Source organism: Uloborus diversus, chromosome 2, assembly GCF_026930045.1.
Source record: "Uloborus diversus isolate 005 chromosome 2, Udiv.v.3.1, whole genome shotgun sequence".
Classification (NCBI taxonomy): domain Eukaryota; kingdom Metazoa; phylum Arthropoda; class Arachnida; order Araneae; family Uloboridae; genus Uloborus; species Uloborus diversus.
The window spans coordinates 175,852,344-175,863,094 of record NC_072732.1 but is presented as its reverse complement, the minus strand read 5'-3'; positions in this window follow the sequence as shown (position 1 = coordinate 175,863,094).

Below are 10,751 nucleotides of genomic sequence, written 5' to 3'. Positions count from 1 at the left end.
TATACAAAATATAAATTTCCAAAAGCATTATTTTGGGCAAGTAACTTTTTTTCAGTGTTCCCCAGTGAAACTAAACTTCTTTGGAAAAAAATGGGGAAAAGCTTTTTTCCCCAAAATTTCCGTTTTTTTTTATTTATTTATTTTATATTTTTTTTTACCGTTCCCATCGCTAATTCAGCATGCTAATCTGAAAAAAATTTTAGTTATCCTACGTAAAATTGAACGGATATCAAATTAGTTGAAAATAAAACTGCTGAGTCATTCTTAAAGCTAGTGTATTTTCAACAAAATGCCGTTTTCCCTTAACTAGCATTCTAAGAAACAACAAAAAAATTCAAAAATTAACTTACCATACCTTCTTCACTTATGTAGTCTATATCTAAGATGTCAAGATTAACGAAGACATATGTTGGTTTGTTATCTAAAACAAAGACAGCATAGAATGAGGAAAATTCTATTATTTAAAGATTTCCCTTAAGGCATTCACGACAAACATTTAGTTCAGAAATAACAGATTATATCATTCATCTTTTGCGTTTAATTAAGTCAACAATGAGAAAGATAAATCACATTAAAATGTTTTCACTTACGACTGTCTTGTGCAAACCATTGACTAATAATAAGAATAGACCGAGCTATGGCAACCCTTTTGCTGCCCATAAACCAAACCATGTGACTGGTGGATATCCTAGCAACAGCGGCCGCCAGCGAGAAATAAAATAAATAGAATTGATGGAACGCGGAAAAATGATCTTTTATGGAGTCCGATTTGTAAATTTGTTATTCTAAGTTGTAATTATTTTGTTAATATAGTGAGTTTTTCGTTTAGATAGTATTGTGCATTTTTTTAGTCAATTTTAATAACTCTCTAAGCAATTAAAGATGCAAGCGCCCAAAAAGAATCGGCAAACGGTAAGATTTTTACCGTTTGCCGATTTCTACAATTTCAATTTAAGATACCGATTAGTACATTTTTGCGTTAATGCAAAACGTTTACGCCATTACGTTCACGCCAACGCTGACGTAGCAGTTCCAAATGAAATAAAAGTTACTGAAAACTGTGATCAAAAACTAATTACTAATGTTAAAATAATTCATAACTAAAAGAAAAACAGTTCAATCTCTGCACCTGGGAAAAAAATTATAATGAAAACACATTACGTCTTAAAATGCATGTCGAGTGCCAAACTATAGATAATGTTGCCATCTAGCAACCATGCTGCCAAAGTTTTCGCCAAGCCTCCCACCGGTTACATGATGTATCCATGAGCCAATTTTTCATCAGCAAGTCTGGGAAAGCTCGGTCTACTCTTATTATTAGTCTATGGTGCAAACCTTTCACGCCATCCAATTGTTGCAGACGGTCCTTAATGATTTAAAATTTTTATCTATTGCCATCGTCTATTTGTTAACAAATGAAGTGTTTGTAATTAATTTAAGCGAGGTTTTTAAAAATATTTTCAATTTTCACTCTTTCATCTAGTTTTTGAGAACAGTAGAATTTTGTTGCAGTGATTATACGTTGAGCCAAGAGCTCATGAGTAAAATATAGATGAAAGTTTCGTGTCCTTGATTACTCCACTTTGCCTCGCGTTCCCCTCAGGCCGGACGAGAGGCTATATCAGACTAGTCGGAAACATAGGGGCCCAGTTCGGAATCGGAGTAGCATAAGTTTTAAATTTTCCGAGGGGAGGAAAGCCTAGAGCCCCTATAACTGGAGAGGCCGACGCATCCGCCATATTGGAGCAAGCGTACAACAGGGAAAGCTACCTTTATTGGCAATCATTCGCCAAACGGGGAATTGGAGAGTCAGAGAGCGAGGGTGAACATTGGCGAAATTTTGAAAATAGTTGGCGTCGTTTCTAGGCTGCTACTCACTTCGCGGGCTATTAATTATCCATTTCTTTTTTTTTTTCTGCATCTGCTGGAAATCTAAAGAACTGAAATCCTTTTTTGGAACTGTTTGCACAATTTACAGCCGAACAACCACCCATTTGACTCAATTTAGCACATGCTAGAGAAATGTAAACATCAGCAGCAATGCTATCGCTACGAAGCACTGGATTAAGTTTGCTCCAAAATGGCGGATGCGTCGGCTCTTCCACTATAGGGGCCTTAGGAAAGCCCGAAGACCAAACTGACAACAGACCCGCCCTGACTTTTGGCGACCCTGCTTCCCCTATACGCAAAAGTTTCTTTACAGAGGGGTAAAACCTACCTGGTCACTTACCAGATTGTAGAGGTGCTTCATACGCTTTATAATCATCTGTTATCAGAAGATTTTTCCGAATACATTCACAACATTTGCTGAAAAAGGAAATTTTTGAAGATAAGTTTTTTTTTTTTTTTAAATAGAATTATCAAGTTAGTGACGTCTGATGTATTCATAATTTATATAGTATATCCTTTTCAACCGCGTCAAAATAATGTTAAATCATTATTTTATTAATAACTTACATAGTGCTGTCTATTATTTGTCCAACAGCACTATTTAGTGTTACCAATCCTATATTAGAGTGCTTTACAACCGAGTGCCGCGACTAAATATCTTTGAAGTGCCATGGTATTTTCGAAACCTTAGAAAAAGATCGAGCGATGATGTATTTTACCTGTGCGAAAGTTTGATAGTTTACAAGAGGATAGATACAGGTAGTTATCAAAAGAATGGGAACACCTGTGAGTAAAAGTGACGCTGTTGAATGTGCTTCGTAAGTAATAAAGAATATAACAGGTAGATATCTGTTTTTTTAAGCAATCACGATTGCTTATTGCTTTCATTTGACTGTTTTTGACGTTCCTTTGATTTTTCCCACCAGCACCCTCCGCATCATCACCGTCGACCGGCTCCTCACGATGCTGCACCTCTAGCGAAAACCGTCTCCAGGTTTCGTCAATATCCTACACTTACAGGCATACATACACGCACCTACACACTCACATACACACAACTACCCACACACTCATGCCTGCACACAGACACAAACACATATGCCTACACACACATATCGCCCACACACACCTACACACATACACATACCGCCCACACAAACCTACACACATACACACAACTACCCACAAACTCATGCCTGCACACAGACACAAACACATATGCCTACACACATATTCCCCACACACAAACACACACACACTCGTGATTGCGAAAAACATAATTTGAATTCAAGATGACAAAATTCAAATTATTATTATTATTTTTTTTTTTTTAATGAACAGAAATATACATATTCTGGTATCAATTGAAGTTCCGGAAGTCTTGGATTTTTTTTAAGCACTTGAGCTCGGCAAAGAAGAATAGTGGAATGAAAGAGAAGCTTAGTAAAAGAAACCGTCGGGTATTGAAATGAATTGTAATATCTAAAAATCGAGCAATAGCAGCAAAAGTGACCACAGAACTCAATCACCATCTGGATTCACCAGTGTGAGTGATTACTGTCAGAAAGCACCTTTTTTAACAGAACATTTACGGTAGAGTATAGCGATTCCCAACTCACTTGTCACAGAATGTTTCTATTATTTTGGTAACTACCTGTATAATGTTGCTAGTTAAATTTAGCCAAAACAGAAATGCTCACCAGCGGTTATTATAATACCTTATTTTGCCAGCGTGTAAAGAAACCGTACAGGGAGTAATAGATTCCGATGCAATGAATGAAGTAGTTAGAGTGCCACTTTAGACACCAATAAGAGTATGACATAAGAATTAAAGACATATCGGGTAACAATGGGAAAATATTGGTTAAAAAAATGGGAATAACAGGAAAACTTTTTATTTCAAGTTGATGACTCAACAGGCATAGCAGGTGCACTATTAAACGCGATTGTGCGACTTGCGTACGAGGACTGCTCTTAAGATCATTATCCTTTCTTATAAAGATCTTCCTCGGCGTACAACAGGTGATATAATATTCCTCATTTTACCGATAGATGTCAAAAAAAGCAACGGAATTCGGTAGTACAATTGCATCAGAGTACATTATTGTGCAAAACAGTTTTAAAATTCGTCGAAAAATTTAGTGCGGTGTTTGCTTTTATTTCGGATTTGAAAATTAATGAATATTACTATACTTATAGTGTATATATTCTTGCTATCTACTATACTAGGCATAAGGCAACACGGACATACGCCTTACTTGGAACATGATATAAATTATTTGAAATACAATTTTAAAATCGATTTTGAAATTGATAGTTTAGATATGGAAATATTAATTAATACAAGAGCTAGGTTTTATCAATTCCGCACAAGAAACTCGTAGAGGCCGCATACGGCCTCGGAGCTTCACCTTCCCCCCCCCCCCCCTTGGTATAAGCGTCATGCTTTGAGGTAATTATGTCATGATTTGAGAGGGGGAGGGGTGCTCGTGAATTTGTGAAAGTTTGTGCCAATGGGGAGGGAGGGCGTAACGGGAAGTGTGACATCACACATTTTTAAAACAATGTGTTATGATATGTGACAAGTGGAGGAGAGGGGGAGAGGTGAAGTGTGAGACTTTGTGACAAAGGGTGGGAATAGTGTCAAATATGCTGAAAAAAAAAGCGTGACATCATTTATGGACAACTCTTAAAAATTTGTTGAATGAGCGGTTTTGATATTAAACGCCTCAATTAACCTATTAAAAAGGTTAACCCGCAAGGGGCTTAAAAGTTACATTGAAAATTACTTTGTAATTTTTATTTCATTTACTTATTTATTAGTATCACTTTACGATCTGCAATTAGTTATCAAATAATTATCTGCACAATATTGCATCAAAATTTAAAAAAATAAAAAAATAAAAACCGTTATCCTTTTTTAAAAAATAAGGATTGCAGTGTTTTTTTTTTAAATTCAAAATTTGAACATAAATGCAATTCAAAAACTATTCAAAATAGTTTACTATAATTTTAAAAAATATATCTCTGTTCTTACCAGGATTTACCGCCAATCAAAAGCATAACGGAAACCAACAAAATCCTACCCTTCACCACTCGCCAAGCACTCGAGTCTCGCATACCGCTGAAAGTAAGATCTCCACTCCGAAGGAGAGAAAAACATTTCTAAGGCAACTCGATCGACAACGACCGGACCCTCGTTCCTGAAGGGGGCGGGCAAACTTTGCGTGACATGTAAAACATTAAAGCAATTTAGTGTTCGGACAAGTCATTTCGCTGCAAGTAATGAAATTCATTTGAATAAATAAATGGAGCCTTTTTGTGAATGATACTTTCGTATTGAAATGTATGCTTCCACTAATGGAAGGGTTGAGAAAATTCGGAACTTTTATGTTTTCAAATGCAATCTAAACTAGAATATGATTGTGCCTACCTATTACTGTTGATTGCATGCTGTAAGTGCTTGGCTTAACCCTCCCCCCCCCCTGGCAGACACTAAAATTTCCTTCCCCCTCTCACTGAGAAATTCCCAAAACAGCGAAAACTGTAATGAGTGACTCTCCTGGTTCGCCGACACTATTTTTCTGTTTGTGAAAAGTGAAATGAATACTCGTTTATTTTTAGAAATATATTTATATTGTACATATTTGATGATTTTACGAATATTCACATCAAAACTGGATATTTTAGTAAAGAAAATAAATTATAAACAACGAGAACAATAAACAATACTTGAAATGCGTTGGTTATACACACGTATTTCAATAGATGCTCTGTTCATAACCAAAAACTGTACTCGGTGAATTCAACACCACCTGAACGCACGGACAACGAGAAAGAAAGGGAGAAGAGCGCATGTGTGACTTTTCGTCACACAAAAACTACTACGTCACTTCCGTCCCGCAAAAGTTGCAGATTAGAATTTCAAAGCCCTCACATAAACAGCTTCACTTCAAAAAAAACCAAATAATAAAAGCACAAATTGCAAGAAAACTCCAGAACCTTTTAAAACTCAGTGTTTTACGGCCGGCGTTAATGATATAACTAATTTCAGGGTTTGCAGGCCATGGTCCATTCAGGAAAATTCAGGCTGACGCTGCGCTTGTCTTTTTTAGGCTTCTTCAGAGCCCACATTTGCGCTCTAAAGAGAGCTGAGATACGTCAGGCGAAACGTCAGTCAAAAACACCCTGGATTTTGTGCTCTGAAAAAGTTTGATACTTGTCAAAGTCAGACGGAAACATCCTGGAGTTAGGGCTCAGAAGAAGCCAGAGACATGTGACGCTAAACGTCAGTCAGAAACATCCTAGATTCTGTGCTCTGAAAAAGCCTGACATACGTTGGGTGAAAAGTCATAGGGAAACATCCTGGAGTTCGGGCTTAGAAGCCAGAGGCATGTCACGCAAAACGTCAGTCAGAAACAGCCCAAATTTTGTGCTCTGAAGAAGCTTGATACACGTCAGGTGAAAAGTCAGACGGAAACATCCTGGAGTTAGGGCTCAGAAGAAGCCAGAGACATGTGACGCTAAACGTTAGTCAGAAACATCCTAGATCCTGTGCTCTGAAAAAGCCTGACACACGTTGGGTGAAAAGTCAGAGGGAAACATCCTGCAGTTCGACTCAGAAGCCAGAAGCATGTTACGCAAAACGTCAGTCAGAAACAGCCCAAATTTTGTGCTCTGAAGAAGCTTGATGCACGTCAGGTGAAAAGTCAGACGGAAACATCCTGGAGTTAGGGCTCAGAAGAAGCCAGAGACATGTCACGCTAAACGTTAGTCAGAAACATCCTAGATTCTGTACTCTGAAAAAGAATGACACACGTTGGGTGAAAAGTCAAAGGGAAACATCCTGCAGTTCGACTCAGAAGCCAGAGGCATGTTACGCAAAACGTCAGTCAGAAACAACCCAAATTTTGTGCTCTGAAGAAGCTTGATACACGTCAGGTGAAAAGTCCGATGGAAACATCCTTAAGTTAGGGCTCAGAAGAAGCCAGAGAAATGTCACGGTAAACGTCAACCAGAAACAGCCCAAATTTTGTGTTCTGAAGAAGTTTGAGACATGTCGGGCGAAACTTAGCCAGAAACATCCAGGATTTTGTGCTTTGAATAAGCTTGAGACATGACAAGGGAAACGTCAGCCAGAAACATCCTGGATAGAGGCCACTGCATACAAGCACAACAAATTCGTTATATAATTTCTGATATCTGTTTCGGTGTGCAATGAACCTTTTTATCAAGAGGAAGGTTCTGGGTTTCGAAATGTAAGATATTTGAAAGGCCAAGCTTTACTGTTCGAAGGTCACAACTTGGTGCGTTATGTACAAAAAGATACAAATATTTAACCCCAAGAGAAAAAAGTATACTTTAATTAGAATTAGCAATACGAGGTAAACTCCTTTGGAAATGATAGTAACCTATAGACCTTCTTATATAGGAATCAAATTTGTTATGCTTAGTCAAGTAATGAATAAAGAGCGGGGAAAAATCTTTGATTCTTTTAATTTTCTGTGAAATTTTAGTTAAAAACATTAATTACAGAAAGGTTATTTCGAAATTTAAAAAAAACAAAAAAAAAAAAAAAAACGTATAGCTAGGTGCAAACCCTCGGAATCCGACGAAAGTTTGAACCAAATATCAAATTTGTAGGTGCTGTAGGTTCTCTTGGACGTGGGACAGCCACGGACACTATTTCACAATTTCGTTGAAATTGCTTTTTTTAATACACATACAAAGATTGTTAGATTTGATTAGTTTTTCTGTTAGTGTATTCTTTGAATTTCAAAGTAAATTTAGAGTTTAAGAAAATAGCTCGAATTAAGAATTGCTGCACCATAACAAAACTATTCGTTCAATTTGTATTCACTTGTGTTTTTTATTATTATTGTTATTCACTTGTTTTTCTTTATTTATTTATTATTTTTTATTTATTTATTTATTTATTTGCCTTGTTTTTCCTAAATATTTATTTAGAAAAAAATATTTCTCCTTAAATATTTATTCAGAAAAAGAAAAAGTTCTTACATTCTTTTTATTGCTTCATTGGGGGAACTTAATACCCGTTTAATACAAAACGGGTGCTTTGATTTCTTTCGATTCCATTGTTCAAACGTTTAAGACACATTTACTTTCACACGAACGATGAATGGACACCAATTCCAATTCAGAATGCAGTAACTATAGTAACAAAATAAAAAGTAATACAAAAAACTACATGAGTACTACAAAAGCTAAAGAAAAGGACGATGAATATTTTAGTCCCTCAACAGTCTTCGAAACAGAATAATATCAGTACAAAGAACTTTTTTTTCCTCCAGAAATAATGCAGAGCCATTTTAGAATTGAATAAGAAGATTTTCTGGAACAATAGTAGCTCTTGACGAATCTTGCGAGAAGTTGCTTAAAACAAGCATAGAAGCATAAAGGCTAATGTGCTACACACAGGGTTTCTGCTACATTCAGAGTTTAAAAATCCATGATTTTCCGTGACTAATGCTGGTAACTTTCCATGACTCACGGGATGCAATTTTTTTCAGAAAAAATTTACTTTTTCCCAACAACATCTAAATCAGTGTTTTGTGAAAATAAAATTGCAACTATCTAATCTATGCTTTGCACCATATTTCTATTGAAATTTAACAAGCTAGGCAAATATTGTAACTAAAAAACAATTAATGCAAAAATGACAGTGATACAGATGGAACAAAAAGAGCGTTAAATTTAGTAGGGTCTGGTGGGGTAAAGTGGTCATAAAATCGTAGGTTTTCAACTTTGGTGGATAATAAACACAACAAATTATTTAAACACTTCAACTTTTTTTGTTGATATTTTACATTGCATTATTAAAGAACACAGTACATTGAAGTTTAGAAAAAAATATATTGATTTAATTAGTTTTACAACACTTTCTTTTTCCTTTGTATTTATGACCACTTTACCCCATGGGATGGGGGAAAGTGGTCATAGCATGGGGTAAAGTGGTCATAGTTAAAAATAAATGCAAAACCATATTAAATAATAATAATATTTGTATATTTCAGTTATTTTTATGGTTACAAGTATATGCACTAATATATGTGTATATACACGAGTATATACGTGTCGTGTAAACATGAGTAAACATGTTCATATATGAGTAGATACATGTATACATCAGATACATGCATGCACGTGCCTACTCAAGTATATACGTGTATACAGAGTATATAAGCATGTATACGTGATTACCTAAAGGAGTGTTGACATATCTACACGAGTATATATGTGTCATGTTTATATACGTGTTACGTGTATATACGCGTATAAACGAACGTATACGCGCACTTGTATCTCGAGTATACACGTGCATACTTGAATATATACGTGTATAGTAGACGTATATACGCATAAATGTACAGGTGTACATGTGGGTACATTCACAAGTGTACATAAATGTATATACGGGTATACACGAGTTAATTCGTGGATGCATCCAGTGCGTGTTTGTACGTATCTACTCACGTATATACAGGTATATTTGGAAGCATGATTATATACGTTCATTTACGTGTATACACCAGTACATATATGTATACACGAGTATATACGCTTATATACATGCATGCCTACAGAGTGAATCCAAGCTCTGGAGCAAAAATCTAAGGGGTGTGAGAGGGGAGAATAAAATGCAAAGAGTAATAAGGAGCATATCGTCGCTGACGCACTACATGCACACAAAGCCAGAAACTGATGGATGCAAAATAGGTCACAAATTTTTTTACACAAAGATGATTTTACTCAACATTTTTGTTTTTAAGAAATATTTATAGCACTTGTTAAAATTTACGGCCCGTAGTGGTTTTAATACACGCATCGCAACAAAGGCGCAGCGACGGATGAAAGTTTTTCAAAAGTCCTCGTTATTAAAACAGAGAGGTCTTTGTGATTACGACGCCTGTATTACAGCTGCAGGCCGCAGATTTCTTCAATCGCTTTGAAACTTTCTTTCGACCTAAAATGTTGTGTAAAATTGTCTTAGTGTAACAAATTTGTAACCTGTTTTGCATCCATCAGTCTTTGACTTTGCATGCATGTAGTGCGTCAGCATTGTGTTTGTGACCATATTTTCCTTATTATTCTTGCTTCTTATCCTCCCCTCTACACCTTTTAAAAATTTTCCCAAGAGTTTAAACTCATCCTGTATACTTGTATATCATATGCTTGTATGTAAGTGTCTACTCGAGTACGTACGTGTATTATACGTGTCTACCTGAGTATATACGTATACGAGTTCGTATACATACGAGTAAAAGCAAGTATATACGTGTGTAGTCGAATGTATATCTGCATAGATAAAAAATACCCATATCGCAGATACCCGTATACGTATTTATTGATGCATTTATGTGAATACGTTTATGTACGCGCCTACACGAGTATATGCGTATGCATACGTATATACTGGTATATTTAACCCTACTTACTGTAAAAACAATACATATTAAGTGAAATTAATATTTAATTTATATCTGCTTTATACTTAACTATTAAGTGACATTAGAAGAACAATATTCGTTAAGCCTAATATTATGACCACTTTACCCCATCTTACGGAAATTGTTCTAAAAAATTATCTAAAATATATTCAGCTAACTGCTAATGAGTAAGCGATCTTAAGACATGTAGGAAGCTTCCTGTGCCGTCAATCTGTTCATAATTCTAACAAACAAAATTTCCCAAAGAAGTTAAAAGAGGTGTTTAGATTTTTAAATTTTTCATGTTTACACAAAATATTTTTTTTACCAAATAAAATTTTGCCAGTTTTGAAATTTTGTATTCAAAATGTAGTTTCTAACTCACCGAACCTAAAATAAAATTTTCACATTCAT